Source organism: Phyllostomus hastatus, unplaced genomic scaffold (assembly GCF_019186645.2).
Source record: "Phyllostomus hastatus isolate PE091 unplaced genomic scaffold, TTU_PhHast_1.1 phas_contig_40, whole genome shotgun sequence".
NCBI classification, from domain to species: Eukaryota; Metazoa; Chordata; class Mammalia; order Chiroptera; family Phyllostomidae; genus Phyllostomus; species Phyllostomus hastatus.
The window spans coordinates 28,103,268-28,125,186 of NW_025333872.1; the positions used below are offsets into that span (position 1 = coordinate 28,103,268).

Sequence of the window (21,919 nt, forward strand, 5' to 3'; positions counted from 1 at the left end):
TTATAGAAAGAGTTTGGGAGTCTTCCCTTTTCTTGAATTTTTTTGGAATCATTTGAGAAGAATAACAGTTACTTCTTCTTTGAATGTTTGGTAAAATTCCCCTGTGAAGCCATCTGGTCTAGGGCTTTTGTGTGCTGGGAGTTTTTTGATTACTGCTTTGATTTCACTAATTGTTATCCATCTATTCAAGCTTTTTGCTTCTTCTTGATTCAGTTTTGGAGGATTGCATGTTCTAGAAATTTATCCATTTCATCCAGGTTGTCCAATTTCTTGGCATATATGAGGTCAGTCTGGAAAAAGTCCCACCATTTTTAATATGAGAACTGTTTGTGCAACATTGATGTAACCTGGCAGCCAAGGAAAGTGGACTGGAGTGTACTAATCAGTGGGGGCAGTAGATGCCATTGACTGAGCAAATGTACTGTGTGGCCATTGCATTCAAAATGACTGAACAAATAGAGCAACAAATCTGCATCAAATTTTGCATTAAGCTTGAACATTCCTCCACAGAAACTATTCAGATGATTCAGAAGGCTGCAGCTATGGGCAACTGGTGATTGGCAGCTTCATCACAACAATGTCTCTTCTCATGAATTACATCTCATGTAGACTTTTTGGTGAAACATCAAATCACCCAGGCGACTCAGCGCCCCTATAGCCCAGATTTGGTGCCCTAGGACTTCTGGCTGTTCCCAAAACTAAAATCACCTTTGAAATTGAAGAAATTTCAGATCATTGATGAGATTCCAGAAAATAGGATGGGACAGCTTATGGAGATTAGGAGAAGTGTGTGCGGTCCCAAGGTGCCTACTTTGAAACGGACAGAGGCATCATTGTCTTCTGTACATTGTTTCTTTTATCTTGTACATTCTTCAATGAATGTCTCTATTTTTTATAGTACATGAGTGGATGCTTCTGGACAGACTTCGTAGTAGTTCATAGTAATTACTTACAATCCTTTGTATTTCTGTGGTATTGGTTGTTACTTCTCTTTTGTTTCTGACTTTATTTACTTGGGTCCTCTCTCTTGTTTTTTTGAGGAGTCTGGTTAAAGATTGTCAATTTTATCTTTTCAGTGAACCACCTCCTGCATTCATTGGTCCTTTGCGTTGTCTTTTTAGTCTCTTTGTCATTTAATTCTGATCTAACCTTTATTATTTCCTTCTTTCTACTTGCTCTGGGCTTTGTTTGTTGTTGTTCCTCTAGTTCTTTTAGATGTTAGGGTTAGGTAATTTATTTGAGATTTTTCTGTCTTCTTTAGGTAGGGCTGTATTGCTATAAATTTCCCTCTAGGACTGCCTTTGCTGTGTCCCATAGGCAATGGGTTGTTGTGTGTTCATTTTCATTTGTTTCCAGGTACTTTGTAATTTTTTTTATCTCATTGTTAACCCATTCATTATTTAATAACATGTTATTCAGCCTCCATGTAGTTGAATGTTTTTGAGTTTTTTCCATGTGGTTGGAGTCTAGTTCCAAGACATTGTGATCTGAGAAGATACTTGATATGATTTCAATTTTCTTGAATTTGTTGAGGTTTGTTTTGTGTTTTAGCCTGAGGTTTAGCATAAAAAATGATCCATGTGCATTTGAAAAGGATGTATATTTTGCTTCTTTGGGGTAAAATGTTCTGTGAATATCAATTAAGTCTATTTGATTGAGAGTGTCATTCAATGCCACAATATCCTCGCTGATTTTTTGTTTGGACGATTCATCCATTTTTGACAGTGGGGCGTAAAAAACCCCTACTGTGACTGTATTTCTGTCACTCTCCTTCTTAAGGTCTTCCAAGATTTCCCTTATGTATCAGGTGCTTCTAGGGTGGGTACATATATGTTTACAAGGATTATATCCTCTTATTGGACAAGCTCCTTAAGTATTACATAGTGACCTTCTTTGTCACTTGTTATGGCCTTTGTTATAAAGTATATTTTGTCTGATGTAAATATTGCTACTCTCTTGGACTCTCCTAGTTGGCATTGTAGCTATGGATGTGCTGCTTGCTGTGTATGTGGAGCCCAAATGTCCCAGACTCGGTATACCCTCCCCAGTCTCTCTGATTGGGACTACTAGGGCCTCTGTGTGTAGGACAGCCCTCCTCCTACCAGCCCACTCTGTGATGGGCAGGAGCCACCAAGCTGTGCTTTCTCTCCTCTGCTCTCTCTGGCTTCGGGCACCTTATTCAGGGTATTTCCCCTGCAACTTGTAAAATCTTATACTGGATGGTACACAGCCTCCCCTGCACTCCTCGGCTTCAAAAATTCATATCAGCTAAGATTCTGTTGATTGTTCAGGTCACTTGTTGGAAGATCAGTTGAAAATCGGCTCTGGGGGCACAAACAAGTGGGCTGAGTTCCCACTTAGTTGGCTGCCATCTTGCCCCTTCTAAAAGGACTATATTGGGAAATTACAAAAAATGAAATCTTTAAAAAAATTTCTATGTGAGAATAATTATGGACATATTCAACCATACTTAACCACACCTAATGATCAAAAGAATTCAATAAAATATTAAAAGGGCATTTAATATGAACTCTTATATTTACATATAAGAGGTAGACTAGAAGTTTGAAAAAGTGAATTATTAAAATTCACTACAGAGTCTGTGGTGCAGAGATAAAAAAAAAACCTAGGAAAGTGAATCCCATCCAGTAATAAGTTAATTATTTTTTGTTGCTTTAAACTGGCAGTTACCGGGTTCCAATTTTACTTAATAGCTTAGGGAAGAGCATATTTGTTTACACTTACATATCTTCAGGTGTAAAGGTTTGCCACCTAGTTTCAGCTTCAATTGAATCCTTTGAGCCCATTAATTTTTCTTTTCAGAGGAGCAACTGTGTGAAATGCCAAAACTCTCATTATATTTGTTCATAAAGTGCCATGTGCCTCTGGAGCTGCCTAGGTTCCATGATTATGTACTTTATGTTCTGCCAATTTTGATTCATTTTTATTCCTTATGAAATCTCTGTACCAGAAGATTTTAGAGTAAAAAGATTTGCAACAATAACTTGCTACTGCACACAAACCTGCTGCTGCCTATTGTTTTTATATTTCCTGGTATAAGAAAGAAAGTTCTAAAATTGTGTGTTGTGAAGCACCCAGCCCCCCAAAAAACCCTTCCTCCTATATCAGGGCCAAAACTTAAAAGCTTCAAGCTGAAAATTACAACTTTAAAATACCCCTGATTAGTGTTTGTCATCTAAATTTAGCTGCAGTGCATAGACAGGTTTTTAATTAGGAAAGTGTGAAAACAAATGAATTCCTAAGCAAATTTCTTATTTGGGAATAGTCTTGTGACTCTGGGGCTGAAAGTTTTCAAGAACGTGCCTTAGTTTTGTCAAACTTTTTCTAATACAAAATAACTGGGGAGCAATAGGTTTCTGTTTGCTTCCATAATGGGTATGTGTGATTAATATCACAGGGCAGGCTCCCCACCCGTGGTTGGAAAGTAGATTCTTCTTGCTGTGACTCTGTTTCCTGAGACCCATTTGATTCTGTTAAAGTTTCATGCAAGGTAAATATTTTTTGAAACCTCCCTTTTCTTCAAGCTTGCTCAGTAGCAGACAAGCTATATCATGGTCTCAAAGTTTTCAAAAGAAGGTGGACGTGAACTTATTCAAGAACCATCTACTTTTTGAAAGTGATTTATTTGAAAGTTTTAAATAGAGTAAGAGATACTTCATTAATATGATTCAATGAAGAGAAAACCTAAAGAGATATTATCTTTATTTCTGAGATAAAACCTCAAACTTTTGGAAATGTTGAGAGAAGTTACTCGTACTAGTGTTTTTCAACTTTAATACATTTTCTTTCTCTGCTTGGTCACACTTGGGAGCATTCAAATGAATTCAACAGAATTGAATTGAAAGCACTTTAGGAAGTACAGCAGAGGACATCAAAGTTTTGGAAGACGATGTACTGTATGCTTCCTGAGCAGGCCTCCCAGGGCGTGGATGTAAGAATTCTACAGGAGCACTTGTCTTTATTATAGCTGGGTCGCCTCGCCTCCCCTCCCTACTAGATTTGACCGTCCTGCAATATGAGGGCAAGGTCTTGCAAATCTCTGCTACCAACAATAGCACAGTGCCAGGAACACGGTGGACACTTGAGAGTGTTTAGAGAGAAAATTAAAAAAAAAAAAACTATTTTGTGTTAGGAAAACTACTAATATCTAATGTTAATACATTTTTGTGTAGTTTCTGTTATTAACCGTAGCTTGCTAGGCTTGGCAGATTAAAGTGATAATAAAGAAAAAGGATTTCCAGGCTGTGTCTTCATTAAGCCAAGATCTACGTTTACAGAGGATTGCATCTAAAAGAGATTAATAATATATCTCTTTTACTGTTCTTTCATGACTAGGAGCATCACCCTAATTAGCCCAGAACCATCATTTGGAGGAAGGAGATGGGAGAGAGAAACTAAGGCAAGATGAGTATAAAGAGAAAATATAGGCAATATGTAGTTTTAGACACTCAAAGTAAGACAATATCATTTCAAGCCATGCTATGTTTCTGGAAAAGGATTTTCCAAATTCCTTTTGCCCCCATTTAGCATTTCAAGGATTTAAGTTGTCTTTGGAACGAGGAGAAAGATTGAACACAGGGAAGTCCGAGGAAACCCAGGTTCTTTCCCGTGCTTGGGGACTATGGCACAAATGGAAAAGGCAAAAGGATGAGAGAGCTCATCAGTTGCATATGTCCAGGTTTTCCTTTCTATGGGTTTAGGTCACTACAAGCCCATAAGTAAGTCTCAGGATAGGTGGTAGAGTGGGAAGAGGCTCTTGCTTGTGCTCTTAGTTTTGGACTCTGGAAAGCGATATTTTATAAAGCCTGCCTTAAACAACCTCAGTCTTAGCAATATTAACTTGAAGGTTTAGTGAGCAATTAAAAGCATGAATCATTTTAGCCTTTCCAGGTTACCTGGAGGTCCTATGGAACGTGGATGCTGAATTCAGCTGTGGAGGGCCAGCTGTCAGGTCCTGCGTGGAAACAGGCTAAAGGTAAGTGGCCAGGCCACAACACTAAATTCAGAAAGTGGATGGACTCGACAGTCTTCAAGCAGTAAGTTGAGAAGGGATCCAAACAGCCTGACAGCTCCACCCAACCCTGACCAAGCCATTCTACCAGTTACGAATCCTGCCAGCCTTGAAGGAGCGTGAGCAGCAAGCAGCTGAGTAAGACACATGACCCCCTGAGACTGCATGACTAAACTTGACAACCAATAAATAGGTGAGCACATCTGAAAACTACCTAATCATATGTGGATTAAAATGCTACCCTTTGAGTGCACATCCAAACTGTAATTAAATTCCACAAGCCCAATAATGAGAGCCACAGGTTGTTTGCCAGAATCTGGTGCAGAATGGTTTTGTTTCAACTCGTCTATGATCAGGCAGTACTAGTACAGGGCAAGGTCTCTCTTAACAGCCATTTGGAGCCATGCACTTGGAATTCTTTCATCAAAAAATGTTACTGATAGGAAAGCCTCACCCTGCTTAAACCTTTTGAGATTTGCCATCCCAGGTTGCAATATAAACAGACTTGAAAACATTTATTTTGAGGGTTAGGATAGGAAAGTAATGACTTTCAGTTCACTATAGAATGTCCACAATAATAATGACTTTTAGTCAATAACATAGGATTTTGGTTAGAAGTGGTCATTCTATTGTTTTCTATATACATTTTATATTGTTTATCTGTTATATTGTTTATTTGTTTATATTGTTTCCTACATCTGATCTGACTTAAATGCAGCAGAAATAACGATTTATTGTATATTAAGATGAATTTACTCATATAATCCCTTCTAATTTTTACAATCACTCTGAAGATAGAAATTATTATCCCATGCTTGAGGGAAAATGACTCTCCAAGAGTATATGAAAATTGCCAAACATTATAGCTGATAAGAGGAAGGAGCCCACATTCAATGGTTAAGTGTGTATTGTGGGTCAAAAGCATTTTGAAGTGATCTGAAGCTATCTGTAAGACAACCCTGTCAAATGAATATTAGTGTGTCATTTTAGTGATGAGAAAGATTAAGTAATTTGCTGAAGATTACACAACAATATTAGAAGTCAGGTCTGATCTGACTTAAAGGCCACTGTTCTTTTCACTCTTGGATCTTTCCCCATAATTGTGTCTGTTTGAAGATCAATTCACCCACTACAAAATTCTTAATATACTATAAAACCTCATAAATTATTTGTAACCTCATATATTAATTGAAGGATGAAAGATCTAATAAAAATCTAACAGATTGAAATACAGGCTAAACTTTCGAGTCCTCATTTTATGTTTATTTCACCTATCTTGCAGGCATTAAATGAGAAAATATATTAAAAAGTTCAAAACACAGGCCTGGTGCATAGTGACTCTAAAATCATTTTACTTATTTCTTCCCCTATACGTTCAACATATATCTGTATGGGTATATCTATATATATTCCCATAGATATACCTTATACAAGTGGTATTTATAAAATATATGTAATTTCATGGGTACTAAAAACTATAGAGGCTAAAATAAAATATTTGAGTAATTTTTTCATTGAATATTTTAATATATACAAAATAATTTGAAAATAAATTATTCCAAAGAATATTTAACTGAATACTTAAATGAGGAGAAAGATTACAATTTTATCCAGCCTAAAAATCTAAAATTAATATTATTAAAATTATAAAACTTTATTTTAGTGTCAGTTGATAGCATATTGTTATTATTATTTCTATTCAGTGAAATGTCAATGGGTATAGTCAGGGGAAAGAGCTTAGATATGTTCTGAAAATTAAATGTTTTAAAATAGCATGCCCAATTATAGGTAAAAACAACTATAATTAGGGAAGGTGCACATTGGTGAATACATGAAGCAAAGATGCTCTGTAGTGTTGGGCAATGCAGTGTCTGCATAGCCTTCTTGCTCCCTAGGATTTCAGTCCATCCATCTGGTCATCTAATAGGGGGCCTGCAAACAGTGGGTGATCTCACAGACCATATGTGCTGCGATACCTAGGAACAACTGGAGCTTGGCTAATGACGTGGCAAGAACCTAAATTTGGATTTCACTTGTTTTTATTGAGCAGAACCCAAACTTCACTGTAATTTTTTACACATTTCTTGCTTTGTGTGTCATTAACTTTGAAATGGGGCTGCAAAAATATTTTTTTTTCATCAGGGATGTGTTTCACGTGACCTGTTTAACCAATATCATGCCTCTCGTTCTACAGAAAATTTTGAAAAGCCAAGAGAAATAGTGTTGCAATTCTCCTTGGGATGAGACATATGAAGACTAGAACCTACCAGTGGGATGGCATTAGTACTGCAGCTGTGAGTGAATGGCCGAGGTTACTCTCTGAGCCAAGATTGTCCTTCAGTCTCAGAGCTGCGGTTCAGAAAACATGAATGTGCCGCCACTGAAACAGTGGTACACATCCACAGGGGGCGATTAAATCCATGGGCAAGAAGAGAATCAACAGATGTGAAAAATAAAGGTCTGATAAGATGAATCTCAAAGTTGTGGGATGATGGAGCTCTCTCTCCATCATCCTGTCATCTGTTTCTAGATGTGAGCCCCCTCTTTTAAATAGTTCTTTGTGTCACTTGAGCACCATTCACAAAAGCAGCAAAATTATCACCAGGGATTAGGAAATGGGAGATCGTACAAGTGTGGAGCACTCAGAGGGAACAATGTTATTATGAGCTGGGTTCCCAATTTAAAATCACCTATTAATTATTTGCTTCATCTCCAATTTCACATTGATCATTAGATCTGATCAAAGAAATGCCAACGATATTGAGAAGTTCATTCTTAAGTCAAGATTAGTGCCCAATATATTATAAGATGAAGGAAAATTCTTTCACATAAAAGATAAACAGAAGGTGTCTTAAGTCTTAAGATGACTGGTAGGTACATTTATCTTGAAGAAATTCTGTACCTCCAAAGATGGAGGTGCGTGTTTTTATCTGCAGAGTACTTGTCACCTCAGTATGTTTGTGAACAATTTGCACTGGATTAGGAAGCATTAACTCTGATATTAGGTGTTACATATCCAAGGCTACATTTGATGTTTAAAAAGCAAATCAAAGTTCAATTAAGCTTTACATAAATGCCAACAGCTATTTAATTTCTTTTTACAGGTTAAAAATCAGAAGGGTGTAGGGCTCTATCTTAATCTGTATTGTGTTGCTTTAAATTGTTTTGTTCTGGTTTGTAACTTAAAATCTGGTAAATACGCCAGGGAGATGTCACATTTAATTCAGCAACGTGTTGCCAGATTGTCAGGAAGCATTTTGTTTTCCTTGAACACAAGTGAAATCAGTTGGATAATATTAACTTTTATGTTCAAAATTTGTCTTGGATTACTCTTAATATCACACTCGATGGAAGATTACAAAGGTGGAGTAGTAATGCTTATGTGCATAGGGGATTCTGAACATCTTAAGCACTAAATTCTTTAAGTTAATTTATTCATCAGCAGGCCATTTGATTACCACAAAATAATAACACTTATCCCATATTTTTGGACACTGTCATAGAGAATGTTTCTGAGACTATAAGTGGCTTACCTATGTAACAATGGTGTCATGAGGATGAGAAGTATATTTCTGTTACTGGATCTAGACTCTGAATGCTGATTTCATATGGAACAGACTCCCATTTAGTTGAGGTGAACAACTATAGTTAAGGGACAACATAATACTTTTATTTCCAGATAGAGGCAATAAAAAAGAACTAGCAATGAGCATGTGGAACTATGAAATTATGGTCACTTAAGCTGTATCAAAACATGTAATTTGGATTCGGATCATAACTGTCCTGTGCATAATTTTTCTGAAAAGTTTATGGCAGAGTCCCAGTATGAATACATTTTACTGACCTATTCAACAAATATTTACTTTGTGTATCAGCCAGAGCCCATTCAGAAGACAAAAGTCACCTCAGTTATGTGACCAGAAAGAATTTAATATCAACAATTATTAATTAGGTATCCATTCATTAACTCGGTACTTAAAAGGACAAAAGAAGAATTTTAAGTACCATAGTAGTAGCAGCTGCAGGAAGCAGCTACCATACCTAGGACCAAAGGAACAGGGGCAAAATTAGAATAATTAAAACTTAGAAATGTGTGGAAGACACAAAAAGCTAACTTGTACCTCTGAGCAAGAGTGATCACTTGCCTGATGCTGGCTTTTTTGAGTTTAGGGACTGACCCTGTGAACCTGAGACCCAGACCTCTGATAGGGGGTGCGGTGAGGCACCAGGCAGTTATACTGGCTTCTTAGTTAGACACAATATTGTGTGTGGTGCCACAAGGCTAGCAAGGTATTCTGTAAACCTAAGAGTGTTGTGTTGAAATTTGCATGATGGCTAGGGAAGGCAGAGCCATGTCTAGAATAGATAGCCATTTCAGGGAGGACCATGTTCCCTCCCAATGTTATCAACCTGCCATCCAGTGGCTGCCTGGTACCTGGGGACATGGTGCCATATTAGGGTCTCAGAGTTCATTTCTGCTCTTGGTTGCTAGAGCACCCTGCAGCAATGGTAGCCAGGTCAGACTTAGTGATGGTCAACTTTATACATGGGTCCACTGAGCAAGTCTACATGTTTAGGGGAAACTGACAAAAAACATGATATTTGTCCATCTTATTGTTGGAGGCTTTCTCTGTTGTAGATGCCCTGTGGTGAATATTCATATGGAACATAAAAATCCTCACATTCTGTGTGTATCTTGTGAAGTCCATTTGCATGGCTCTTTCTCAGATTACCTCATCACTGTGCCTCAATGCCAGTCTTTCCAGATTCCTGACCATCTGGCCAAATCATTAGTTACCACCAATAAATCAATGTGGCTATGTATTTCTGACCATTTATTTCCAGATAGAGTGGAAAACCAAATATACTACTTGAAGATCTTCCCACTGAGAAATTTACCTTCACTGTTCTCCCTCAGGCCATCTATAAGTGGAGTTTTAATAATATAGACATCCATTCTTATGTGGTGCCAGCATTTCAAGCAGAACCATCTGGAAACCAGGCCCATTATTTTTCTTCCTCCATTAAATAGTCATAAGAAACTCCTCCAAGTGGACATAAATGTGAGTTGAGGAAGGGGACTCAGTGCAGCAGGAGATGGTGCCAAAGATACTGAGACTCATGTTTATGTAAAATATTTACATCTTTGGACCCGCTCAAGCTTGATCCCTTACATATCATTTCCACTTGCTGATCTATTGCAGCTATACATGGCCAACATTTAGACTTGATGGGTCAGATAATATTCAATGTATGATGGTCAGCTGATGACACGTGAGGTATTCAATCTCTACCAGAACCAAATGGTAAGTTAGGAGCTGTTTCGCAAAAAGAGAACGACTGCAGAAGAAGGTTATGATTTGATCCAAAACCCTGGACATCTGATTCTTTTCTGGCTGCCTGCCAGAGGGCCCATAAAGCACCCACATTTGCTGTAGATATTTTGAATATCATTGGATCTGCTGGGTTATTAGGCCCAAGTGCACTGCTTGCACCATACTTTGGACTCATTACAAAGTTTCTCATGCTCTGCTTTTCACTTCAAATAGAGAGAGTTATGGCTTACTTGATAGCTGTATCAAGTTGGCACACTCGAACATGGAATACATTACCTTACAAATTCCAAAAAGCACATTGAGCATGGTGCTTCCTTTTTGAGACAGGTTGTATAAGATATTGTAACTTGTCTTTTATATTATACCACTTCACTGAAGTGATTCATGCCTAAAGTTTTATGTGGTCTGTTTCTAACAGATTAGTTCAAATATGTCATTCAATGGCATTTAAAATATGTGTGACATCAGCTATGTGGATGTAACTGACATGTTTTCATCATGGAGGGGGCTAGTGGAATGCCAGGATTTCTTCAGACTATATTACATCACAGTGTGTGAGCTGGGTGGTCCTGATGCAAGACTGTGAAGGCTTACTTTTATCCTTGTCAGGTAAAAGTGAACAGCTTCTGGTCTTTCTTTAAAATGTGTCTGGAGGAAGAAAATGTTTTCTAGGTCATATGTGTGTAATAGATGCCAGAGCCCGTGTTGATTTGCTCTGAGAAAAATACATCTGAGACACCAGCCGCAATTGGAGTTATCAATTGATTAACATTTATGATAAGCCACAGTCACTCTCCAAAATCTGCCCACCTCCTGCATGGGCAAAACAGGGCAGTTGAAATAAAAATGTGGTGGGCATCACCTGTGCATTGTTCAGCTCTTTGATGATGGCAATAATAATCTGTCCTTTACCCAGAGATATAAATATTTTTGTTTTAATACACTCACTGGTGGAGAGGGGTATTTCTTCTTTCACTTGGGATTTTCTACCATAATGGCCTTTATTCTTATTAGAGATACAATAGTGAATAAGAGAAATTCAGTAATGTGAATGTTGTGTTGACTGCCTGGATTTTTTTCTTAAACTCAGGAACTCATTTCTCTAGCTGCTGGGTATGTTAGCTGCAGATGGCTCACAGCTATCTACTCCTTCAGACATTTCCCTCAGCAGAAGCAGCTACACCTGAAGTTGCATCTACTCCCTACAGAAACCCCACATCCAATGACTGGTAAGTGCAGGGGTACAAGGAGGCACAAAAAGCCCACCTACCTTGTCTTAACTGGGACAGTTAATTGTGAATAGTTGTTCCATCTTAGAGATTCATGTGGGATCGACTTGACTATAACTTCATCACAGCCGAAATTCTTTTCTTGCTCCATTCCTTTTCCCTTGCTCCCTCCAAACAGTGCTCCACGGAACACCCACAATAAGCTCCTCATGAATAAATACATCTCAGTCTCAGAGTCAGCTCCCTTGGGACTTGAAGAACATCAAGTGGTGTCAGGAGTTATTCTAGGAAGCAGATTTTGGAGTTGGATAACTGGCAGCCTGACTGACAGTGAAGATCTCATCACTCGTGATGACATATACATAGGCCCTCACAGGCAGCTACAAATTCTCCAGTGTTGAACTGAGACAAAATACCAGTGGAAAGAACTGCATTGGCAGGTGTAGCCTCTCAAATGTTTGAGAGACAAAGGAAAAAGAGCAATTGTAAGTGCTATGGAATTAAGTATCTACTGTTAGTGGTCAATAAATGTATTGAAGAAAAACAGTAAAAAGTTAACTATGATTAACCACAGACTTAATGCAAAGTGTGAAAGCCAAAGGGCCTCTTTGGCAATCTGTGCAAAGCTTTTCATCAAACGCAGTCTGAAAGCAAAAAAAGGCTTAGAGAGATCAGGTCCAGAACTTAATTGTAAGTGTAGTTAGTGATTGAAAAGATGTTGAATTGTCAACTTCAACAACTCTATTACACCAAAGTCAAGACCCTGATTGGAATGAACTGAGAATTTGACACTTTAAAAGAAATATTTGGCTCAAAGTACTTGAAAATACTGAATCCCTAAACCTTTGGAATTTTCCTGAATTGTTTGGGACTGCTGAATGGTTCTCTCTTCCCTATGAAAAAATAGCATTCCCCCAATGCAAAGGTCTCTGCCTTGCAGGACCTCTGTGTCCTATCAAGATTCACCCCCACCTCCTCCACTAGCTACCAGAACAATAGCTATGTCCCAACACATACTTAGCTGAGCAAGTGCTGAGTTTGCTAATAGAGAAAAGGAATGATCTCCTGAAGCAACTCTGGGACTTAGCCAACAGATACTGGAAGGATCCAAAGTGTATATAGGTGCCTGGAATCTGAGCGACCTATATTAAAAGACACAGGACAGAAAGTTAAATAAGAAAGTATTTGCTGATGTGAAGCCAAACTCCTATTATACAGGATTTAACACTCATGAAAAACCTCAATATGCTAACAGTTTGTCAGGATAGAAATCCTAGAAGCTTGGAGAAAGCAAGGACATATGTTAATGAAAGTAGAAATACCAGAATTGCCATGACAGAAATGGGAATCAAAGAGCTCATCGAAGTGGTCATGCTAGAAGAACAATACCTTATATGTACTGAAAGCATTCATGTTAACTGTACAAAGCAGGAGGGATCAGATGATTCTCTGTTCACTGAAGTGCTAAGGAATGTATTAGTGAGAAAGCACAGGCATCATCGGCAACTCCAGAGTGGCTATTTCCGGTAGACCAGGTCTGACAATAGGAAATGCTGTGGAAGAACTGAGCTCCTGGATAGAAATGGAGAGGATAGGATCCTAAATGCTAGAGTCCAGGTGGTGGCTCTTATTCTTCAAAAGCAAGATTAGCACAATTATTGTAATAAATAGCAAGAACAGAGTAGCACCCAAGAAAGCCTGACTTACAGAAAGCTATGTGGATATTTAATAAAAAATATAATAATCCCAGAAGAAAGATAGATGTAAACCCAGAGAGTTTTCCCTCTAGTTTACAGAATCAAATAAAAACAAGGGTAGATACTTAAGGGGTCAAGTCAGTCACTCCAATAAAATATTACAGTCTTTCTGACAGTTTCTAGACTTGGGCCAGTTCTCAGACTTACAAGGCACAACTGTGGGAGAGGATAGTTTTCTAGAAGAAAAGATCCTGCAACACCATGGTGGTTGTATACAGTGATTATTCCTTCTTTCCTTCTGCCCAAAGACATACAACCATTTATTCAAGTTACCACACCCTGACTAGAAGATTCTGTTAGACATTTTGAGAACTCTTGAACACTGGATCTGAGTTGACACTTACTCTCAGAGACTAACCTAAATTTTATTAGAGTAGGAGGTGCATGGACATCATGGAATCAATGGAGTCTCAGTTCCGATCCAGCTTACAGTGGGTTGTTGTTCACTCACCCACCCAGTTATCATTTCTTTGGTTTCCTGATGTGTAATTGGAATGGCTATATTTTGTAGTTTCTAGAAAGCCATACTCATTCCTTGATCTGTGATGAAGGGATTATCTTAGAAGTCAAGTTGAAACTTTTGATCTCTACCACCACTTTCTCCTTGGCTTGTAGATTGTCTTCTCACTGTAACTTTACACTGCCTATCTATGTTTTAATCTCCTATTCTTATAAGAACACCAGTCATGTTGGATTGAGGCCCACCCAAATGACCTAATTTTTAACTTAACATCTCTTTAAAGACCTTGTTTTTAAATATAGTCACATCTGAGGACCTGTTGGTGAGAACTTCAACTTTTGAATGCGGGGGGTGGGGGCACAATTCAACCCATAACAGACTCTATAGGTAATTGTCTTTCTGAGTGATCTTTAGAGATGGCTTTGGGACTGTCTACAAATTGCCTTGAGTCTTGCATTTTTTCTCCAGCCTGAACTTTTGTGGAAGTACCAAACTTTTTAATCCTCATTGTCAGTCTTTTCTGGGGTTTGTATATGTATGTGTGTTCCTCAAAGAAAAGGAAAGTATTACAAGGGTAAGAGACTTGCTATACTTCACCTCTTCTGTTTAGTTCTCTTGGCTTCTACATCTTTGCCTGAGAATTGAGAATCTTACAAAGTGTTTTGGGAGATACCTAGCCTAAGACTGACCACAAATATGTTTCTCTCTCTCTTTTAAATATTGTATTTATTTACTTTTAGAGAGAGGAGGAGATGGGGAGGAAAAGAGGGAGAGAAACATCAATGTTTGAGAGAAACACTGATTGGTTGTCCCTTGCATGTCCTGAACCAGACATACAGTCTGCAATTCAGTCATGTACCCTGACTTGGAATTGAATGGGTGACCTTTTGTTCTGTGGCCTGATGCCCAACCCACTGAGCCACACCAGTAAGGGCCTGCATCTTTATTTTAACTAAAAAGGGATGAGGAGGCAAAAAAAATCAACCCACTTCTCAACCCCAACATGTTGGACTAAATTTCATGCTTCCATAAAGACATGACAATTACAATGCTTAAGTAAGTTTTAGGTAGAATAATTACTACAGTTATTTACTGGGATTTAAAATCCATCATTTTTACAAAAATGTAGTTGTTTATATGTAATATTTCATTTATCTATATGTGACTAAATTATAAAAATACGTATAAGCTAAAGATTCTGTAGAACAACATCATACTTAGGAAAACTGGAGAAATCTAGTCCATGTGTGGTCTTGTTTCTGCTTTTTAAATTCAATCTCTACAATATAACAATAAGAAAAACTTACCTATCTGTATAATAAGTACGATTTTACTTCCTCTACAATGTATATTTTTCTAGCAACAAAGGTAGGTCCAGTGAAGGCAGACAACACACTAGGTATATGTACTATTTATTTATTCATTTTTACTAAATTTAGTCACAGTTTAGCAAATCCTTCCTCGGCTTTTTAAATGTGTGATTAGAAGCAATGGTACATCTTCCTGAGACTCTTTAGAACAGTTTCACTCCTGGCTCAACTTCTCAAGAGGAAGATGTGACATAAGATGATTTGGGCTGTAAAATGGGCGTAGTAATTGCATCCCGAGACTGTTGTGACAAGTGAAATAAGGCATGTATTAATAAAATATATCCAACACCATATGGGCTTGGTAGTTGATATAATTATTAGGCTATGGAGAAAGATTATTTCTAGGATACCTAAATGACAGCTGGAGTAGAGAAACAGAATGTAACTTACATAGTGAAAAGCCTTGAGTCGTTGAAGTAGTGTAAAAAACAGTTTTATCATTCCAAAATCATCTACATTCTGGAAAATTCCACTTTCCCTCTGAGAGTGGCTCTCCTAACAACAGACCCACCCAATCCTATGATTTTAGTCACTTTTGATTCTGTTTTTTAAGACTTAAGACTCAGTAGTGTCTGTTTTGAGAAGCGGTTGGTCATGATCCGTTCTAGCTCATTGCTGACAGCCACACATCATCTGACATCCAGAGAAGCTGGACATACTTTAATCTTCTTCCTCTATGTAGTAAAACTGTCCAGTAATAATTATAAAGTGACACAGAAAATATTAAAAGCCAGAAAAGAAATGCAGGCGGTAACATTTTTTAATTTAACTTCATGAATATAATCATGCCAATAAGATTTTTATTAAAAATAAGATAGCTGTAAAACTACAAGAAAGAAAAGTTTGTTTTAATATTGTTTAATTACAATAATGATTTTTTAAATGGGGAAAAACTTGTACCTACATAATAGCCTGTTACAGTAATAAATAATAAAATCAGTTCCAGTTTCAAGACTTATCTTTTACAAATTTGTCAATGATCTTGTAAACAATAGAATTTTCAATGCATATTTATTTTCTATCAATCAATTTTCACTTATAGTTTATCAAAAATACTTTTTATTAATTTTAATTTCAAAAAATTCTCAGGTATATCAGATACTCTCTCTAGGAAAAGTCATACATGTAAGGATACATTGACAGTGATTTTAAAATCTCATTTCACAATAAATTCCAGAAATTTCAAATCCTCTATTCACCCTCCTACCCCTGGATTAATTCTAGCACTGGAAAAAATTTAAACACAATTAAAAACACTAAACAGTTACATACAATGGCAGACTTGAAGTAATTCAAGTTTTATTTCTTCATTTTTAACCATCATTATGCTATTTACTGTTTAAACACAGAAATGAACAGAAATAGGTTGAAAATACAAATTGCACCCTAAATAAGCTTGAATCATTCTAAACTGTTGCAAAATTACTCTTTAAATAAACACATGTGACTGAGTCCCTGCCTGCTGGGAGACTGATTATATAACTAGAGTTTCCCAAATTAACTTTGATGTATATATAATTTTTATTTAAAAATAAATAATAATATATGCTCACTTGAACATTACAATATATTATTAAACTCAACATTCAACTGTAATTGTAGCAAGTGCAAAATTAGAGCAATAATATTTCATTTTGTTTCATTTCAGAAAAGAACATGTTATCATTGACACTATTTAGAATTGCTGGCTACCTTTAATGATTTCAAGGCAGACCTCTCCCATCTGTCTTGCTCTGGACACCCCACTGTTAGACGATTTTTTATGGGTGTCTCATATTTCTGATTGTTTTGGGAAGTGAGGTGCAGTAGACTATCTTCCCCAGAATGTTTGCACTGAGAACAAACAAGGATGCAGGTATTGTCTTCCTCCGGATCAATGGGCAGATTTCTTTACTGTGCAGTATAATAAAATTACTTTCTTTCTTCAGGGCAAAGGGCTTATTTTCAATTATAAAGATTTGAATTTCCCTAAGCTTTGGGTTCTCCTCTGCACCATAATCCACTACACAGGCAAGCATCACCTAGTCTTTTTAACATCAAACTGTGTGAATTAGGGCTCAGGAAACTGGCATAAGCACTAATATTCTGGCTACTGCTATCACTGTGTGAGTAATCAAGTACTCTGTCTCTGGACCAGGCCTGCCATATCTTTTGCTAGCATCCATGAAATGGTGGTAGGCTACCTCGTTACCTTGTATGTAGGGTAAAATCTTACTTCGTCTATAATACGATTCAGTTACAGATATTTTGTAGATAGCCTGTTAAAATACAAAAGAAAATAGGTAACATTAAAAAAATACGGAGATTTTTTGCTTTTCTCCCTTGATCTCATTATTAACTCATTCACTGTTTAAGCATTCTATTCAGTTTCCATGAGCTTGAGTGTTTTTTAATTTTTACCTTGAGGTTGGTTTCTACTTTCAAGCCCTTGTGGTCAGAAAAAATGCTTGATATGATTTCAATTTTTTTGAATTTGTTGAGGCTTGTTTTGTGTCATGTCATGTGGTCTGTCTTTGAAAATGTTCCATGCACATTTGAAAATAATGTATATTTTGCTTCCTTGAGATGAAAGATTCTCTCTATATAAGTTAAGTCCTTTTGATCTAATGTGTTGTTCAGCTCCACAATATCCTTGTTGATACTTTGTCTGGGAGATCTATCCATTGTTGACAGTGGGGTGTTAAAATCCCCTACTATAATTGTGTTGCTGTGTATATCTTTCTTGAAGTCCTCCAAGATTTTTCTCATATATTTGGGTGCTCCTATGTTGGGTGCATAAAAGTTTACAATGTTTGTGTCTTCTTGATGGATTCTTCCCTTGAGTATTATGAAGTGTCCTTCTGTGTCTCTTTTTATGGCCTTGTTTTGAAGTCTGTTTTGTCTGATATGAGTATTGCTACCCCGACTTTTTCCTCTGTCCATTTGCTTGGAATATTTTTTCTAATCCTTCATTTTCAGTCTGTGTAGGTCTTTTGTTCAGATGTGGGTCTCTTGTAGGCAGCATTTGTGTGGGTCGTTTTCTTATCCATTCAGCTACCCTATGTTTTTTGATTGGAGCATTTACTCTGTTTACATTTAAGGTTATTATTGATAGGTACTTATTCATTGCCATTTTACCCCCTTTGTACCTGTGTTCCTCTCTCTCATTCTTTTTCTTCATCTTCTTAAAGAAGTCACTTTAGCATATCTTGAAACACACAGTGATATTTTCACCAATATGTCCCCTAGAGCAAGAGTATCAAACTCATTTTCACTGGTGGCCACATCAGCCTCATGGTTGCTTTCAAAGGGTCAAATATAACTTCAACTCCTTGAGAGTTAAGGAGTAGTTACATTTATACAGCCCTAAAATTATTTCAGCCCTTTGAAAGCAACCAAAAGGCTGATGTGGCCCCCAGTGAAAATGAGTTGGACACCCCTGCCCTAGAGCAAGGGACATAAAGGAAAGAATGAACAAATGGGACTTCATCAAAATAAAAAGCTTCTATGTGGCTAAAGAAAACATTAGCAAAATGGAAAGGGAACCAACTGTATGGGATAACATGTTGGCCAATGATACCTCGGATGAGGGTTTGATCTCCAAAATATATAAAGAACTCACACAAGTCTACTCCAGGAAGACAAACAATCCAATTAAAAAAATGGGCAAATAACCTGAGCAGACACTTCTCCAAGGAAGATATATAGAGGGCCCAGAGACATATGAAAGGATGCTCAACATACATTAGCCATCAGAGAGATGCAAATTAAAAAAACATAATGAGGTATCACTTCATACTAGTCAGAATGGCCATCATAAACAAATCAACAAGCAACAAGTGCTGGAGAGGTTGTGGAGAAAAGCAAACACTAGTGCACCCTTGATGGGAAGGCAGACTGGTATAGACACTGTGGAAAACAGTGTGGAATTTCCTGAAAAAGTAAAAATGGAATTGCCTTTTGACTTGGCAATTCCACTGCTGGGATTATACCCTAAGATTCCTGGAAGACCAATTCGGAAGAACCTATGGATCCCGATGTTCACAGTAGCACAATTTATAATAGCCAAGTGCTAGAAGCAACCTAGGTGCCCACCAGTAAATGAATGGATCAAAAAACTATGGTACATTTACACAATGGAATACTGTGCAGCAGAAAGAAAGAAGGAGCCCCTACCCTTTGTGACAGCATGGATAGAACTGGAGAGCATTATGCTAAGTGAAGTAAGCCAGGTGGTAAAAAACAAATACCATGTAATTTTACCTATCAGTGGAACCTAATCAACAATACAAGCAAGCAAGCAAAGTATAACCAGAGACATTGAAACAAAGAACAGACAGTAGCCAGAGGGGTGGGGGGAAGGGTATAACACAGGAAAGAAGGGGAAGGGTCACATCAAGAAACTTGTTTAAAGGACACACGGACAAAGCCAAAGGAGGGTAGGATTGAGGGTGGGAGGTGGAGTTGGGTGGGGCGGGGGAATGGGGGGCAATCAAGGGGGGGATGGCAGGTGAATCTTGTCCCCCATGGAGACAACTGTACTTAAACAACAATGAAAGGTAGCAAGGAAGAAAGAAAAGAAAAAAATTAAAATTAAGGAATAAAGCAGATTATTTGTTCAATGTGGTTATATACAAAATGCTTTAGTCTTTAAATGTTGTCCTCATCCTGCTTGGGTCATCTGTGTGTCACCCTAGTGACAAGGGGGCATGTCAGGACAAATCCAGAAACATTCAAGGGCTATGAAGAGAAACCAAGAGTGGGCGAGTGTTATACATATTCCATAACAAAAGCAGTGTCTTGTTGAAAGGGATGCAGTTCGGATCTGATGTGAGCAGCTAAGAGGAAATGTCATGTTGTGAGAGGCAGAGGACAGAGCTGAGAACGACTGAGGCCAATGTGTCCTGTAAGGATGGTTTCAGAGGGTTGTTAATTATATCAGGTAGTAGTTTTCTTTGAGGACCCACAGGATCCGGTATCAACATCAGGAATAGTTGGATATGGGCACGTGGTCTGTTTTACTGGTGAGCATGGCAGTTGACCCCCCACCCTCTCCTGGGTGCTCTGTGACAGGCCAGACTTGTGGGCAGGCCTAGGAATAGCTGAGGGGGCAGTGGGGGTGGGGTGGAGGCAAACTGCATGCTAATTTAATGCCTGGTCCCAGCTTGTTTTCCTACCATTATTTTCATGTTGCTTAATTTTTCTTGTTTTAATTTATTTCTGATCATGTTATATTTTGGTTTGGAAGCTGCCTTAACAATGTTTTGGACAGGGAGGAGTATGAATAAGTAAAGTATTCTTGGTTTGTTTCAGAGAAAAAAGAGAAAGAGTGATGGCAAATGAAGGTGAAGCAGCTGAAGGCTGGCTGAGCAGAGGCTGTGATACTGAAACCTGGTGAACTTTGTCTTGTCCCTCATCCTGTAAACCTGCTTTGAGGGCACGTGCTGCTTCACATCTTAAGAAGCTGCCTGAGATCTGAGATCTGCTTGCATAGTATAAATATAACTTGCATTATCCCTCATTTCTTTATAATTTTTTCACTTCAGATTATGTTCTTCCAAGTCTGAACATTTAATGAGAAAAATTAATTAAAATTTCTTCATCACACTTTCCCACCTCTGGGTATTATTAAGACAATATTTGTTTGTTTGCTTCCATTTATTTTAATTTATTGTTTGTGATCTTCATTACAACTTATTTAGAGACTCCTTTTCCCTGGTTACTAATCCCTTTGGAGCTGATGGCTGTATCACAAAGACTAACATCATTATTATTATGCACTGGCACATTCTTAGGGAGGCAGAGTAGGAAGCAGAAAACATCTACATCCTTTCCCGGGAGGAAATGCTAAATGTACCTGATAGAGGTTAGAGAGACTATGTGAATGCCATAGGCTCTAGAGAATATAATATTTGCAGACCTTTTGTCATCACACAGGCATCACTAGATTGATAGTATATTATTTTTAAATTAAAAAACGATAATTTAGACTAGTGTTCTAGGGTGACCATTAACAATTTTAGAGTACTTACATGAAACCAGGTTTAAAATGTTTCCTTATTTCCTGGTATTTAGAGTTAACTTTAAACCGTAAGGGAAATCCATAGATTGGAAGATTGAGACTAGCTGGGCTTAATTAAATGCGATTGTATGTTTACTGAGCACCCACTCAGTAGGTTCCAGATTCAGAATCAATATATTCTCTGTCATCATGAGAACATTTCAAAAAAAGGGGCAACTCAGTTTCTTGAGACTTTACCTGATCCCATCTTTTCAGTTGTGGTTTCAGATATGAAGCTGGAGCAGTACAAGCGGCAGAGGAAACGCCAGTTTTCTCCCAGTGAGCAAGTTTCAGCACAGGTGAATGACAGGAAGTGCTTTGTCAGCAGCTGGGGGCTGGCAATGCAGTGGGAGACTCTGAACTCTCCTGCTTCCAATTTTCCTTTTTTAAAAAAGTAGTGCTTCGCACTACCCTCAGATACTAGTTTTTATTTTCTCTACCATGTTTACAAGGTTTCTCAAGAAAGTGAAAATCGGCCCTCGGGGGACTCTGTTGGCTGGAGCGCAGTCCTGACACCAAAAGGCTGTGACCCATTGATGTTTCTCACGTCGATGTTTTCGATCTCTCTTTCTTTCTCTCTAAAATCGATAATCATATCCTCAGGCAAGGATTAAGAAAATGGGAAATCAGCGCTTGCTTATAAAAAATAAGGAAATGGTTGGGTGATTGGGTAAGATGAAGACTTAAAAATGATT

General features: G+C 37.8%; 1 long non-coding RNA gene across 2 annotated transcripts; it reads left to right on the plus strand.

Moving 5' to 3' along the window:
• Positions 1 to 4,906: 4,906 nt before the first annotated feature.
• LOC123822084 lies at positions 4,907 to 20,691 on the plus strand. Of its 2 annotated transcripts, none has more exons than XR_006786213.1 (3): positions 4,907 to 4,996; positions 11,459 to 11,597; positions 20,477 to 20,691. It is a non-coding gene; the product is annotated as an uncharacterized LOC123822084 (long non-coding RNA). The 2 variants fall into 2 exon arrangements; XR_006786212.1 differs by lacking the exon at positions 4,907 to 4,996 and adding an exon at positions 7,222 to 7,326.
• The last annotated feature ends 1,228 nt before the right edge of the window (positions 20,692 to 21,919 follow it).